The 17475-nt window shown below is 34.2% G+C and overlaps 1 protein-coding gene across 3 annotated transcripts in view; it reads right to left on the minus strand.

The window, feature by feature from the left end:
* LOC136826117 (PDF receptor-like) overlaps positions 1-6243 on the minus strand; it is a 154796-nt gene extending 148553 nt beyond the window's left edge. Inside the window, exon 1 of one of the 3 annotated variants that reach the window (XM_067083101.1) lies at positions 5872-6243. The gene's annotated coding sequence lies outside the window, so the exon portion shown is untranslated. The remainder of the gene's footprint in view (positions 1-5871) is intronic. The other 2 variants (XM_067083100.1, XM_067083099.1) reach the window with 2 other exon arrangements.
* Between the last annotated feature and the right edge of the window lie 11232 nt (positions 6244-17475).

A 17475-nucleotide genomic window follows, 5' to 3' on the forward strand; every position in this document is an offset into this window, starting at 1 on the left:
TTGATAATAGGGTCATGAAGTAACCTTATGTCGTGGACACACACACATATATATATATATCTAAATTTTTTTTTAATTTATAATTCTTTTATATGCATCAAAATTTCCAAACACTGCTGGCGCTAAAGATTTTGCCAAGAAGCTTACAATAATATAAAGACTACACTTTAGAATTCACATTTCATTTATGATCTTGCATTTTATTGCAATCGTCACTCAGTGTCTATACATATAAATACATATGTACAAATAAATAAATATGTATATATAAACATACGTATATATATGAATATGTATATATACATACATACATACATACATACGCACACACACAGACATATATATATATATATATATATAGCGTAGGTAATTGAGTAGTTCCCTAATATCCCCAAAGGACTCTCAACTCCTCATTTCATATCCTATGTCATCCTCCAGCTCACGATGCAAGTGCACTGCAAACAATCCTTCGTTCCCTCGTAAATCCTTCTTAGCATGCTTCCAGCATACAACTCTTTTTTTTCTTCTTCTTTTTCTTCTCCACTCTAAGCAAACTCACACCTACAAATTCTCTTTGTGGTCCCAAGACACATATCAATGTGCCTTCTTAATTGGCCCTCGAGATTTTATTTTCTCCGTATTTTCTGTCGTTTCGTATTTCTTTATTTTTACCCAATTTTTCTTATATAGCATTCTCACTCCTTTTCGCTAATCTTATTAACAAGTAACATTAACGACATTTCCGTTGCTTCTTGTTTAGTTGAAATTATATTTTATAATTTTGCTTTCTCCTTATCTTCATTTCTTTACTGTTTCTTATCTACCTTTTTCAGTTTTCCGTAAAAGAAAACTATTGTGCCGGCTCTGTCTGTCCGTCCACACTTCTTTTCTGTCCGCCCTCAGATCTTAAAAAGTACTTATCCTTTACTATTCCATGAGACTGTAAAAAGTAGATGATTTATGATAATTTATGAAAATTCGGCTACAGAGCCAAGCACCGGGGCACTGTCAGACCTTCAGCGAAAATAGGAGCAGGAGTGGGTTGGACAGCAAAAAGATGGAAGAGAGATAGATAGAAGAGAGGAAGTGAGAATGGAAGTAAATTAAAGGAATGAAAGGGGTCGCAGCTAGGCGCCGAAGGAACGCCGCGCACAAACAACCTTGAGTCGCGACTATAGCGCACCCACCAAGTGAGGTGTACTGACCACCCTAACCCTCTACAGGTAGTACCATGCTTGCCTTGAAGGGGTTAATATAAAACTGAGAAAGGTTGGCTATGAATACTGATGATGCAAGAATCGTAAAACGCTGCGAGATACCAAGGCAGAGGAAACTAATAGGATCTGTGGTGACAAAACTCCCTCTGGTGATTATAGTGCAAATGGCTGGCAGACTATTAAACAGAGGAATTATGTTTCAATGACCGGAGAGCTTCCAAATGAATCGACGAGGCGATTAACTGAATCGAAGGAACAGAGGAAAAAGGGAATCTATGAATTATTACTTGGTGATAACGCTGTCTAGGTTATGTGGGTACAATATTCTGTCGATAAACGTTGACTTTCCACTTGACAGTGTCAGATCTCAAAAGTATAGATTCGTGTTTTTTTTTATTTAATGATGTTTATGTAACGTTAAACTCAAATTTCAAAAGCACCTCAGCTTTTTCTCTATTCTTACCTCTGCTTGTTCAAATGCATAAAAGGACTATATTCTATAGTGTTTATATATCGTTAAATTACAAAACGTTTTCAATCTGCGGGGAAATCCGGACTTGACGAACTGTCTACTAATGTATTATGAATTTTCTCAGTGTAATGAATTTTCTTAATATAATTTTTCGACCATCTTTCAGTTATAGAAATCCCCTCAGTCAATTTAATGACCTTAAACTTGGCAAGCTGTAAACATAAAAAGAAATTACGCAAAGGCTATTATACCTCTGATTGTCTCAGGAATTTGTAGACGATTCAAATTCGTCTCTTCTTCTCGAAAGAAAACACAATCCCCTGCTTTGATTGTCTCTAAGTTCTGCATGCTTTCGTCAGCGCGTGTCAGTGCGCATATCTTATTTCCATGCCAGTTTTATTTTTATATGAACATAAAGGATATATGGCATTAGTGAGTCAAGGGGCAGGCTATATAAAAAAAACATTACTCTTCAATGGTACGCGACTATAGGACGTTTGTAATCATGACTTCAATTCAGCCATTTGCCAAAAATATCTAAAAATGTCTGTCAGCTGTTATCTCTCCCCTTATCTCTCTCTCTCTCTCTCTCTCTCTCTCTTACCCCTCCACGCCCCCTTCCATTTTTCTCGCCAACTGTCAATTCCCAACCCTACACTCTTTCCGTGTTCCGGAAACTAAAGCCCCTATCTCTCGGCCAAAAGCTCTCCCCCATATCCACAATTCTGCTGCTTCAAACCTCTTTCTCTCTATCTTATGAACGGTTCAATGTTCTACATCCGTGCCATAAAACTATAGTGGAAACAAAAGGCTAGATAACGCTTTCACAGCAAACGTGAACAACCCCTACCAGATAAAGTTACAGAGGAATACCTCAACCTTTGTTCATTTGATAAAGGTGTTCGAGACAATTTGCATTACAATGATTACGTTCGCTTTAACAGATGTCTGTCACATGTCAGTTCGGAGTGCAATGTATCAGTTTGAAAAGAAGCATTTCATGATATAAATTTTAGCAGCAACATAAAATTGTCTTTCAATATGATGTCCGTCATATAAACAAGTGAAAAATGCGCCGGAGTTTCTTCGGCGCAATCGAGTTTTCTGTACAGCCGCTACAGCGTATAATCAAGGCCACCGAAAATAGATCTATCTTTCGGTGGTTTCGGTATAATGTTGTATGAGCCGCGGCCCGTGAAACTTTAACCACGGCCAAGTGGTGGACTATCCTATACCGTTGCCAGAAGCACGATTATAGCTAGCTTTAACCTTAAATAAAATAAAAACTACTGAGGCTAGAGGGTTGCAAATTGGTATATTGATCATCCGCCCTCCAATCATCAAACATTTTAAATTGCAGCCCTCTAGCCTCAATAGTTTTTATTTTATTTAAGGTTAAAGTTAGTCATGATCGTGCATATGGCACCGCTATAGGTGCCAACAACACAGGACACCACCGAAACAGGCCACCACCGAGCCGTAGCTGAAAGTTTCATGGGCCGCATCCGAGAGCTTCACGGGCCGTGGCTGAGAGTTTCATAAAGCATTACACGCTGTACAGAAACCCAGATTGCGCCGAAGAAACGTCGTCGCATTTTTTACTTATTTCTCTTTTTAAACCGACGCCGGCAAAGAATAAGCTTCAAGAATACTTCTCTGACTTTCAAGAACATGACATCAGCGCAGTACCAGTGGATTACGTTTTCAGACTTCCGCCAAAATACCTTTTAATAAAGAAGCTTTTCACCAAGGCCGAAGGGCATCTACGCCAGACGTAGGGTTTATTTACGTCGGGGGCGACGTGGAGCCCTTGACTCGCTCCTTATAAGAGGTTTTACTCCGAGAGAAGACGATGGAACAATCCCAGAATGATGCTGCTATTCCGAGAGGAAACTAATCTGAGTCTGTCTAAATATACATGCCCCAGTTGTAGCTCGCTCTCACTTGATGTACGTTGCTAAAGAAGGAGGTAATTCAGTTATTTCACATTTATTGCTCCTTCTCACTTGTTGTAGGTTGCTAAAGAATGGGGCATTTCAAAGTTTTGTAGATACTACAAGCATCATATACGCGGAAGTTTTTTCTGGTCCAGCCTGAGAACCTTTTCAAATAAGCTCGGCACTCCGAGGATATCAGAAAAAGGTACAAATCTTCTCTTGTAAAGTTATTACTGAATTAACGGTGAGAGTAGAAAGCATAGGAGATGGTCCCTTTAAATCATCTGCGATGCTTTACCTATCAATCAATCGTTGGAGGTGATTCCTTTAAATCATCTCTGTGGGAATATACCTAAGACGCGCGTGTTGTCGATTTATCATATTATATATTATTCATTATTGTATTACTAATCTCTAAACGTCCCGTTTAGGGGAGGAAATGACAAAAAAAGAACATCAACTCTATAAGAAAACTATATATCGTTTCAAGAAACGCATGCGATTCGCTATGACTTACAATTTCTGTAATTAAATATAATGACCAATATTTATACAAGAAAGACCTACATTCGTCTCTTTATGTATGAACGAAACTGTAAGGGATCGTTTAACAGTTCTGCACATAAAACTATACGATATCAAGAATATTTTAAAGTTACATTTTTTTATCAGTCACCTTGTGCATGGATCCACAAGAAAGCACCAATATTCTATAGTTATATTTTTATTACGCCAGTCAACCTCATTACCTCCGAATGGTAGCTCCAAGAATAATCATCGTTTCGATATTGATAAACTGCAAAAAAAGGGGATAATCAAAGACTGTCGCTTATAAATATCACGATTGACGTAAATGATTGCAAACAGTCAAGAACAGCCGATTTCCAATCGTAGCCCACGAGTTGTTTCGGCGCGTATTTGCTTATTCGTTGTTTCTTAGAAGAGGAAAAACAACATCAGTTTCACAAACGCTCTCTCTCTCTCTCTCACTCATAGATATTTCTTTGTACAAAACTGACGCTTCCTGTTGAGAATTCATTCTCTTCAAAGTTACCCTGAGAAATTAATAGTTGGGGGCTGCTGGATAGATTCCTATTTCATTTCCTGAATGAACAAAGCTTGTATATAAAAGTAGAATGAAAGAGTGGGACTTTAAATATATATATATATATATATATATATATATATATATATATATATATATATATATATATATATATATATATATATATATAAATTTCTGACTCACACCAGGATCGAACCCAGGTCTTTCAATTGAAAGGGCAAGGCCGCTGCCAACCAGGCCATACTTCGTTTATGACTTGTATGGCCTGGTTGGTAGCAGCCTTGCTTTTCAATTGAAAGACCTGGGTTCGAACCTGATGTGAGTCAGAAATTTATTTCTGTTCCATACGTGATTGTGTGTTGATTATTTCTATATATATATATATATATATATATATATATATATATATATATATATATATATATATATATATATATATATATATATATATATATATATATATATATATATATATATATATATATATATATATATATATATATATATATATATATATATATATAGAAGCAGATAGCACGAAGCCTACGTAAGGCTTTGGGATGAACTGGAACTAAATTCAGTGATTGATGTGACTTTCCTAATAACACAACTATCGTCTTTAGCGACTTCTTGGAATATAGTTTCAACCCTTTTATGGTTTTACCGTACGTATACTATTTTGTAATGTTCTTTTATTCTCAATGAAGTTTCGTGTTATCATTTCCGTTCTATTTCCATAATAAGAAATCTCATGTTACGCTGTTTTTGACATTTCGCTGGAGTGCCTATTAGGTTAAATCTAACCATTCTTATCGCAACACTTCTGGTTATATTATTTTAGAATTATTTTATACAAAGTGGAAAATTAACTATATTCCAATATATATATAAATTAACATATATATATATATATATATATATATATATATATATATTATATATATTATAATCGCTTTTGTACATGATTCATTTATCACACATTACCACAGGTGATGGCTTGGAAATAAAGTCGAAACCGGTCGGGACCTACATTCCGTCTCTTATTTTTCACCTGTGGTAATGTGTGATATATATATATATATATATATATATATATATATATATATATATATACATACATATAGTGTGTGTGTAAAAATATATAGATTTTGCAATATATTGAAAAGAAATTATCTTTACCATAAGCTCACTTACTGCATCAGACGTCTCTGCCTCGCCTCAGAAGATTCAAAGACAGCCAAATAACCTTTTTTTGTAAAACTACCTCAGCACTGCATTTCATATAGCAACCATCAACAAATCTTTATTTCAAAGATCAACGAATCTTTATTTTTTCAAAGACACTCAGCTAGAAATATATATATAAAAAAACGAATTTCTCTTCTTCTAACAAGACCAAGACTGCATTTTCGATTACTCCCAACACACAGAACAGGACTTTTAACATTAACAACAAAATGCCGGGTTGATTTCTTTCTAGGGGTAACACGCTGTCGACGGGCGGAGCTCCTCGGCTCTGCACCTTCCCCGGACCACTGCTCAGCACTGACTGACTGCGAGTCGAACTTCTGACCTGAAAGGCCACGGTCGTGAAGAAGCATCAAGTGGTTATGGAGGTATGGTACCGTGGTGCATGACTTCGCTTTTGGGCTCTTGCAAGGGCCGAGGCCCTGCAATAACGTCGTAATGGAAATTAGGTGTTTTTTTAAAGCGATGTCTGTTTTTAGGTTTACTTTTAAGTAAAGGTAAAGCCTCATAACTTACATATATACGTACGCACGTTTTATTTTTTAGCATCATTGGGAAATGACTGTTTTCTCAATAGATAGCTCATGTAAAGTTAAACGGCTGAAGTTGTCTTTGTGTACGTATGTGTATAGATATCTATGTATGTATGTGTACATATATACTGTGTATATATATACGCATAATATATACATATATGTATATATATATATACATTTATTTATTAAAATATAATATATCAAATATATATAAAACTTAAAATATATATTAAAACTAAAAGTGTTATGCAGAGTGTTTTCAGATGAAATTCAAACAGTAAATAAAAATTATTAAAAAAATCATCATTAAACCTTTGACGAGACTTTAAAAAAATGACCTCATTCGCCAACAAAACTCAACCATGACCAATCACTTCTTCATAAGAATAAATAAATTCTAAAGATAAGAAATTTTTACATATTCTCGTCCGTTGAAATACTGCTTCCAAGTTCTGGATGTGATTATTATTATTATTATTATTATTATTATTATTATTATTATTATTATTATTTGATTACAATTTTATCAGCTCTCACAGGGCTGGCCAGAAGGATTTGTTTTTACTTTTATTAATTTTTTTTTACATTTTGTCAATTAAATTACGATTTTTCAAAAAGTTTATACCTTGATAACCGGTGCTGATTATACTTTGAGCTTATGGTCATCATAATCCCTCATTATTATTATTATCATTATTATTATTATTATTATTATTAGTATTATTATTATTATTATTAAAAAAATGAAACCTATTCATATGGAACAAGTCCTCCATGGACTTGAAATTCACGCTTTTCCAAAGAATATTCAGGCGTTCATCAGAAAGAAGTAAGAGGAGGTTAAGAGAAATGCAGAAAGAGGCGTTCACACTTATTAATAAAGAAAAGGTACATTAAAAAATAAAAAAAAAAAATGGATAAATTAGACCATTACCAACATACAAGAGCCATACAAAGCCAACTCGCAGAAGTGGTCGAGACGAACTGCAAGCAGTCGCCAAGACACAGCAAAACAAATGAGCATTACCACTCCACAGCTTTCGTTTCCTGGGAAGTACCGCAGTAATAGACGCCTCGTGAATCACCCCGTTTTCTATCTCTTGTCTAGACCACGGCATCTTCCAGCGAGGTTAGTACCCGTTTTCTATACTTCTTGTCTCGGCCAGGCTCGAGTTTGGTACTCTTTCCAGTGAGCTGAGTACGGCTGGGCGCCGTAATCGCCTCCGATAGACAACGGCTGTGCAGAGGCTCGTATCCTCAGAAAGCATAAAACAAAGAAAGAGGGAGAGAGAGAAGGAAACATGAACACTTTATGGGAAGGTAACCTTCCAATGATACTGAATGAGGGGGACAGCACCTCATTTTCTGCCTGATTTAAAAATAAAAAATAAAGATTGTGGATTCTTCTGTTCGTTTGAAAGAAACAAAGGAAGGGAGAATATTATATATATATATATATATATATATATATATGTATATATATGTATATATATGTATATATATATATATATATATATATATATATATATATATATACAATTCGCCACTCACCTAATTAAAAGCAACTACTCATAAACAAATACTAATAGGAAACCTTGAGAGGCTTTCGTTGTTAATCTTACGACTTGTAAAAAAAAAAAAAGAAGTAGAGAGAAAATAAATAATATTCGAGGATTGGTTATCAATATGAAATAAACTTTAATAAGAGGGATTATTAGTTTGGAAGGGTGCAACTGAATAATATATATATGCACACATTTATATATATGAATATATATACACACATATATATATGGATATATATATATTATATTTATATATATATATATATATATATATATATATATATATATATATATATATATATATATATATATATATATATATATGTATGTGCGTGTATGCTTGCACGTCTGTGTTCGTACCGACGAGAATAAAGCTAATTCAAACATGACGGAAACGAGTATAACACGAGATCCCAGGAAACCACTATACCGCCCACCTTAATCCGAAATATCATTTTGACCTCGCGTTCAGTTTTACAAACTGCTTTCACGAAACAGCAGCCCCGCACAGTTACAAGCAAGCATTATCGATCCGTCACGCACGACGCCCTCGTACATATGCATGAGAAGGCATGGCGTGCTTGCGGGTGGAGAGAGAGAGATCTTGTTTGCTAGTCTGCCCTCTCACGTTGCCCTACCTTAAGCCTTTTGGGTTGGCAAGGTCCCTTTTGGGTTGGCAAAGTCGACGGCCCAATTTGCCGTGACAAATTATACTGCTTGCAAGCACGCGGAGGGGCGGTTGTTCCTACGGCACGGGAGATTGGTCGGAGGGAGATTACGTATTCAGCTGAGTCTCTTCATAACTTTGCGTTTTGTTAATCTCGTTATCTGTTTTCTAAAGATATATCTTTAAGTTTTAGGTTCAGGTGAATCAAGAACCTGGCGTGAATTAAAATTCTTATTTTTGGTGTGGGTGAATTTTGGGGCATTGTTAGTTGTCATCATGGGTAATTATGATGCCTTATTAAATTCAATAATAATAATAATAATAATAATAATAATAATAATAATAATAATAATAATAACAGTGACGAAAGCCAGTATATTATTCAGGGTAATGCCAGACATCCATTATTCAGAAGTCTTTTGGGATAATCTGTGAAGGCGAAAATACTTTCTCGTATCTTATGTCGTTTTCTTGAACTCATAAAAGGCACCTCTCTCTCTCTCTCTCTCTCTCTCTCTCTCTCTCTCTCTCTCTCTCTCAATGTTGTTACTCTGTTCCCTGGAGCAGAAGTATTCTCTTGAACTCATAACAGGTAACTCTCTCTCTCTCTCTCTCTCTCTCTCTCTCTCTCTCTCTCTCTCTCTCTCTCTCTCTCACAATGTTGTTACTCTGTTCCCTGGAGCAGAAGTATTCTCTTGAACTCATAACAGGTAACTCTCTCTCTCTCTCTCTCTCTCTCTCTCTCTCTCTCTCTCTCTCTCTCTCTCTCTCTCTCTCAGAATATTAGCTTCTACTCTGCTTCCTAGGAGCAAATGTTTAAAGACATATTCCTCATACATTCACAGGAGTTCGTGACTGATAACACACAACTTCCAGGAATATGCGATCGACTGGGCTTCGGGAAAGGGAGTCAAATTCGACACTGTTAACAGCGCGATGCAAATTCGGTCGCCCGGTTCAAGGCTTGAGAATATTCCGCAAGCAAGCGAATGCGGCACTTAAAATGATATCAGCAGACGATGTCAACAAACAAACAGGATTCTGTGTTGCAATCTGAATCTCAAAAGTTCGAGCAAAGGTGCAGTGCATTAGCCTAAAATAATTGAACTTTTACTCTCTAATTTCTGTATTTCATATTATCTTTTGTTATTTCTTGCGGATGAACATCATAGTATTCTTTGGGAGCTTGAATTTCAAGTCAAGGGCCCCTGTAGGCTTGTTTCATATAATAATAATAATAATAATAATAATGATAATAATAATAATTGGGAGAAAACCTCTCTATCATGAGATTTCATAAATGTTCTAAAGTGTCCACAATAATATAATTGATAAAGGCTCGTAACAATTATATTATTGTGGACCCTAGAGAACAAATAATAATAATAATAATAATAATAATAATAATAATAATAATAATAATAATAATAATAATAATAATAATAATAATAATGCAACCGGAACCCGAGACTATAAAAACCACCCAGTCGAATAGGATTACTGTGATAGACAAAATAATAATTATAATAATAATAATAATAATAATAATAATAATAATATAATAATAATAATAATAATAATAATTTTGAGGTAAACGAGAAATAACAGAACTGAATAAATGAATACTGAAAAAAAGAACAATTATTTATACTTGACCAACCGGCTCGTTAAATATTGACACCCAACATAGGCTAAAATGTCTGGGATTAATATTCTGCAAATATTATAAATGATAAAACCTAATGAATGATGCGCTATTTACGAATATTATATCGATGCATTACCAGTTTTAAATGGCTCTTCCAGTGAAATGCAAAGGTTATATGAAACTTATTATTATTATTATTATTATTATTATTATTATTATTATTATTATTATTATTATTATTATTATTGTTGTTGTTCTGTTTGAAGAGAAACAATCCTGGTAGCACTTAAATCGTTTAAACACTGCTCACTTAGGTATGGAAAATAATCCTTTCTTCCAGATTCACCTGCTAATGCATACCTAAGCTATAAATTTCCCACAACCGCGAAAAAAATAAGATATTTTCCAATGTAAACAAAAATTCTATAGTTGTAAGTAGCGAAATCAATGCTCTTTCAGGATGTGAGAAGGGAAATGTTTATTTTTATCGACCAACAGAAATACGCTGCAGTTCAGTGTCAGTTTCTAAATGGTGGAACCCACAACACGTGTTTTGGATAAGTAGAAGAACTTTGTAGATCAGAGGACTCGTTATGGCTTCAGGAAAAACAATGCACAAACTTCAAAATCCCAAAGAAGATGGGAAAGACGGAGATTATCATAGAAAGAGGCAATACTGAAGAAAATGTAATGGATGAAGTTATAAAAAAAATACCCTGTAAGAAAAAATCTATTCAGGGAAAGTGGAAAATACCCGGGTAAAAGGTATTCATGATAGGAAATATTAAAAAAAAAACGCCGGCTATTCATGATAGGAAATATTAAAAAAACGCCGGGTATTTATGATAGGAAATATTATAAAAAAATAAGTAAAAAATGCTCCGAAGTTTCTTCAGCGCAATCGAGTTTTCTGTACAGCGTATAATCACGACCACCGAAAACAGATCTATCTTTCGGTGGTCTCGGTATAATGCTGTATGAGTCGCGGCCCATGAATCTTTAACTGCGGCCCGATGGTGGCCTGTCCTATATCGTTGCCAGACGCACGATCATGGATAACTTTAACCTTAAATAAAATCAAAACTACTGAGGCTAGAGGGCTGCAATTTGGTATGTTTGATGATTGGAGGGTGGGTGATCAAAATACCAATTTGCAGCCCTCTAGCCTCAATAGTTTTTAAGATCTGAGGGCGAACTGACAAAGCCGGCGCAATAGTTTTCTTTTACAGAAAAATAAAAAAGGCGAGAGATTTGAAAAACAAAATATTGGAAGAAGGACATTTGAAGGAAAAAATTAGGAATATAACAAATGAGGAATCAAAGAGACGAGGAAAATAACTCTGGAGATGGCAATAATAATAATAATAATAATAATAATAATAATAATAATAATAATAATAATAATAATAATAATAATAATAATAATAATAATGGAAAGATAAGCCCACAAGATTCTTGTGTATAACTCGTTTACTGGTAAATATTTACATATTACTTTGATCTCGAGCACTTTCAGGTCCTAACAGTGACCCTTTTTCAAGAGATGAGGTAGTCAGGCTGGTTCAAGGATCAAAGTAATATATGTAAATATTTACCAGTAAACAAGTTATACACAAGAATCTTGTGGGTTTGACTTTCCATCTTCAGAAGAAAACTGAAAGAAGTTTTTGTTTGGTTAATAATAATAATAATAATAATAATAATAATAATAATAATAATAATAATAATAATAATAATAATAATAATAATAATAATAATCGTTAGGTTCAGATACGTCTACAGGGCTAGTAAATCAAAGTGAATGATAAATCAGAAGTGAATTGTGTAAATATAAACATAAACTCAAAACAGTTACATGAACAGTAAGGATGGTGCTACGGTGCTACGGTGCTGCTCCTGAAACAGTAGCACGGTCTCCAGATTTACGTAACTTTAAAGGAAAAATTAACGAAGTTCGCTCATCTGAGGGTCCAACGGGAACCAAATAACAGTATTGACAGAAAAATCACATAGAAAGTAGGTCTTGGGACTACAGCTAAAAGCTCTGCAAAACGCATCGGTCGCCATGCGAGAATAATATGATTAAAACGTTTTAATAATTAAAATATATTAATACTAATTTCTTTTAAATCCCTGTAATGACAACGATAAATTACAAGGTTGAAGTTGGTAACTATATGAAGGTTGTATGGAGAATAAAAAAGTATAGGCTGTTACTGAAAAGACAGCGCTTTTTAACTGTAATCGCCATATTCCAGCACGTCCGTATAGGTCTAATAAAACATTTGTAATGTTACAAAGTCTTGAGGAATTTGTGAAATACGGAAAATATCTCGGGAAGAGGCAACGAAGCCGAAGAATGTAATGGGATGAGTCAGTACAAGCGGAAAATCAATGGAATTTGACAACATCGAAAAACATTATAAAGTAAAAACGAAATAGTTGGACAAAAAGGCACTCACGATAAATATTATCATACAAATTAAAGAGAGGTGAGAAATATGATAAAAGAAGGAAGGAAATAATAATAATAATAATAATAATAATAATAATAATAATAATAATAATAATAATAATAATAATAATAATAAAAATGTCAAACTTTGATGGGAACAGCCAATAACGACGGAAATATCAAGAAACGCAAGACTGGCGGGAACTATCCTGGGAGAGAGGTTATCATGACGGAAGTCATTACCCGAAAATCAACAGACAGAGAAAATATAACGGAATGGATCAGTAATGAGGAAAAACACTGAACACCGAAGTGGACAGTGATGACGGGAATGTTATGGAAGGAAGTCAGGAAGAATTTTTTTGTTTTTGTTTAATTTTTTTTTTTTTTTTTTTTTTTTGAATACAATATTGACGGAAAATGTCCCGGAAAAGGCAAGTGGCGCAATAATTATTATTGAGGAAAGCAGTAACGACGGCAGAGATTACGGAGTATAAAAAAAAAATACGGAAATGGAAAGAAGGACAGGAAATATATTAAAGAACGCCAAAGGAAAATTTTAGGAAATAAGGAAAATTTTAGGAAAAAGAGAAAATTTAAGGAAAAAAGGAAAATTTTTGGAAAAAAGGAAAATTTTAGGAAAAAAGGAAAATTTTAGGAAATAAGGAAAATTTTAGGAAAAATGAAAATTTTGGAAAAAAAGGAAAATTTTAGGAAAAAATAATTTTAGGAAAAAAGGAAAATTTTATAAAAAAAGGAAAATTTAAGGAAAAAAGGAAAATTTTAGGAAAAAAGGAAAATTTTAGGAAAAAAATAATTTTAGGAAAAAAAGGAAAATTTTAGGGAAAAAAGGAAAATTTTTTGAAAAAAGAAATTTTAGGAAAAAAGGAAAATTTTGGGAAAAAAGGAAAATTTTAGGAAAAAAGGAAAATTTAAGGAAAAAGGAAAATTTTAGGAAGAAAGGAAATTTTAGGAAAAAAGGAAGGAACGCATTGAAGGAGAGGATAATGACGCAAAATACACAAGAGGGCGAGAAATATATCCACAAAATATAAATTAAGAAAGGAGTAATGATGAGAAATACTTAAATAAAAAGAGAAACGGAAAACATTATTGAAGAACTCTGTATTAAAGAAAATCTTAAGGGAAAGACAAAAGACAGAATATGTTTAAGGAGAGAATAATTCTGGAAAATATTCAAGAAGGCAAAAACTGCAGAAATTGTCGAAGAAAGAATAAAAAATACTTTATAAGAAGGCAAAATACAGTACCATAAAAATATTACAGAAGAGGGGAAGAGACGTATATATCACTGAAGACAGGAATAATGAAGGAATATGTAAGGAAAGTCAATAAAAGGTGAAATTATCCCCTCGAAGAATGAAAGAGGGCGAAAAAAAAACATTAGTTGTCAGCTGTTCAATAACTCGCCACTGTTACATATATTTTCACATTAAGCGCGCCTTGCTCATTATTTTTAATGACCCCTGCATGAAACATTATGACATAAATTTCTTAACTTTGCAAATAATAGGCACACTGTAATAAATGTATGGTTAACAAAAATATCATATTGGAACATACCAATGAAGGCCCTACAGCATAAAATAAACCCTAAATAAACGAAAAATATTTAGGGCAGGGGTTGTTTTTTATTTAATAGAAATACACCCAGAGTTATATGATATCATTAAAAGTGATTTCAGTCTCGTCTCCATTTAGTCTAAAAGCATTTTTTCGTGAAACTTGCTATTTTTTAGGCTGTGAAGTGCGTCAAATAATAATAATAATAATAATAATAATAATAATAATAATAATAATAATAATAATAAAAACTGGACATGTAAACAGATTTTGCAAGTGATTTAAGACTCTATTGTTCTACCGTAGGTCTATCGTGTTAGGGTACCTAGACATAGCCACGGGGAAATGAATGCTAAGATTAAGACTACAAAAATTCCCGTAAATACTGTCAGGCTTATACAGAGATCTGGAGCACTTTACACATTCTAACTTGTCGGTCTTTTTCATAAAGTGAGTAGCCTGCAATTGCACGGAAAGCCCTTCGCATTTATTTATCGAGGGAGGTAGGGATGGGAGCCATTGTAAGTTATATGACTGCTGGAAGGTTTCCTGGAAGCTCAGGTGTCACTGCTTGGACAGTGGGTTTGGGAGGATGGGGTCCTTGCCAGTGATTTGCCAACATTTTCTGACACCAGTCTGTAACTGTAGATCGCCTCGAGGAATCGCAGTCTTCTTTTATCTGGGCAAGAGTTCGGTAAAAGTTCGTTTCCGGTCCGAACTCCAATTCCACTGAGGGCTAGTACTAAACAATGATTCATCTATACTGTTTCGCCGTTTTTAGTACTAGCCCCTTGGGGCGTCAAATGTATTTCGCCGTGTTTAGTACTAGCCCTTGGGGGGATCAAAATGTCCCTAAGTGCATTTTGCGAAATTGGAACTTAGAAAAAATCCCCAATCATTTAAATGTATTTTATTTTTTACTGTGATAAATATTAGTTTGCGAGAATTACTCTATATGTAAGGGATATATTTTTATTTTTTTATGAAGAATCGAAAGATATAATAAAAAAATGGAGCATTATCCCAGAGTTCTAGGATTCAACGGTGCTGAAAGGGTACGTGATCCTTACTAACCCATCGACATTACCCTCAAGTTATTCGTTTCTTCAACATCTAAACCGAGGAAATAAAACTATAAACGTTTCAAACACCCGTGAAATTTATCCCAGTTCGTTTTCTCTTTAGCGAGAAGCTTAAGCAGAAAACGTTACTCCAGGGGAACCTCTTGAAATGTCAGCAGTTATGGATCAATTGACCCTCCGTCAGAATGCAAAGTTATTTAAATGTCATTCTGGATATTGTATTCAGTCGGAATTCAAAGGGACTGTGGTGAATTTTTAAATTTAAGTCCTTGATGTTTTGATGATTATTTTTTTACTTCGGTGTAAGATGCGTTTATAAGTGCGTAAAGTTATTTATCCTAATGGTGAATTCGGTGTTTCAAGTTTTGGTTATATTTACTAGAAAACTGTTGAGCGGCTATCTGTCCGCCCTCAGATCTTAAAAACTACTGAGGCTAGAGGGCTGCAAATTGGTATGTTGATCATTTACCCTCCAATCATTAAACATACTAAATTGCAGCCCCTCTAGCCTCGGTATTTTTTATTTTATTTGAGGTTAAAGTTATATATATATATATATATATATATATATATATATATATATATATATATATATATATATATATATATATATAATGCTACCGTGACAGTACAAACGAACGCACAGACATTTGGGAAACCAAACATTCACACCTGACAGGTGGGGCAAGAGAGGGTGGGCACGTACCTTTGCTAACTTTAAAATCTATACATTTTACATATTTCTTCTTAAATGACTGGATCGAATTTATGCATGTTTTGACAGATATTCATGCTCTAATGTTTCTTTGCGATATATCATTGGAATATATTTTACTGCCCCAGAATAACTGATTGTTTAATTGTTTTCAATAACACGTACGAAAATTGCTGAGTCACCCTGTGGATAACTCATACATCCATATATTTTCTACTGTTATTCTCTTTTCGAGTGCTTTTTGAGTGATTTTCCATTTTGGCAGATTTAAAAATTGTCACAGGGACTCACGTAGGATTTGACATAACATTTTAGAGCAGTAATTCAATGAAAGAGGCACTAGTAAGAATTCTCCCGTTCATACTGGAGGTCGGGCATATTGAGATCCATATATATATATATATATATATATATTGAGATCCATATATATATATATATATATATATATATATATATATATATATATATATATGCGCCGTCGTGAATAATACTAAAACGTTTACGTCAAACATGACTTCTATCTATTTCCCGATACATTCTCCATTCTGCTCTCTCATTCGGTTGGACAGCTTCATAATGCAACTTATTCTTCTCATCTGCATTTATCCATTTAAGTCTCTTCAAGTTTATCTCCCATTGTCCATATCGTACAATTTTAAACATACATATAATAAAAAGGGGTTACATTTTGATGTAAGAGTAATTGCTTTTAATTCAAATGATTCGGTATTCATCCCTTTTTGAATTCCAGCCTTCACAATCCGTAGCTTCCGTCATTCGCTCTCCTATCAAAGGGGTGGAATCAAAGGCCATTATTCTGACTGACGACCTTACACACACGCCTGGTATATTGTTCCTCTTCCTTTCAATGGCGAGGTTTTGCCCCTCTCTCTCTCTCTCTCTCTCTCTCTCTCTCTCTCTCTCTCTCTCTCTCTCTCTCTCTCTCTCTCCTAATGGATTCCGCGTGAAGACTTAATTCTTATCCCAACTCATTACTTAACTCTAAGTTTGGAATTGGAATATTTACTGGAATATGAGATTTTGGCCTGATGTCAAGGGCTGGTACCTACGAGGTCATTCAGTGCCGAAAGGAAAATTGAAAGTAAAGGAAGTTTTTAAAGGCGTTAACGGAAGAAAAAACCTCAAAGCAGTTGCACTATGAAACAATTGTTAGAAGAGGGTGTGAAGTAAGAAGGAAGAAAGAGAATATGACAGGAGGTACAGTAAAAGGAATGAAAGGGGTTGCACAGCTAGGGGCCGAAGGGACGCTGCAATGAACCTTA

The sequence above is a fragment of the Macrobrachium rosenbergii genome, chromosome 40 (genome assembly GCF_040412425.1).
Source record: "Macrobrachium rosenbergii isolate ZJJX-2024 chromosome 40, ASM4041242v1, whole genome shotgun sequence".
Lineage (NCBI taxonomy): Eukaryota > Metazoa > Arthropoda > Malacostraca > Decapoda > Palaemonidae > Macrobrachium > Macrobrachium rosenbergii.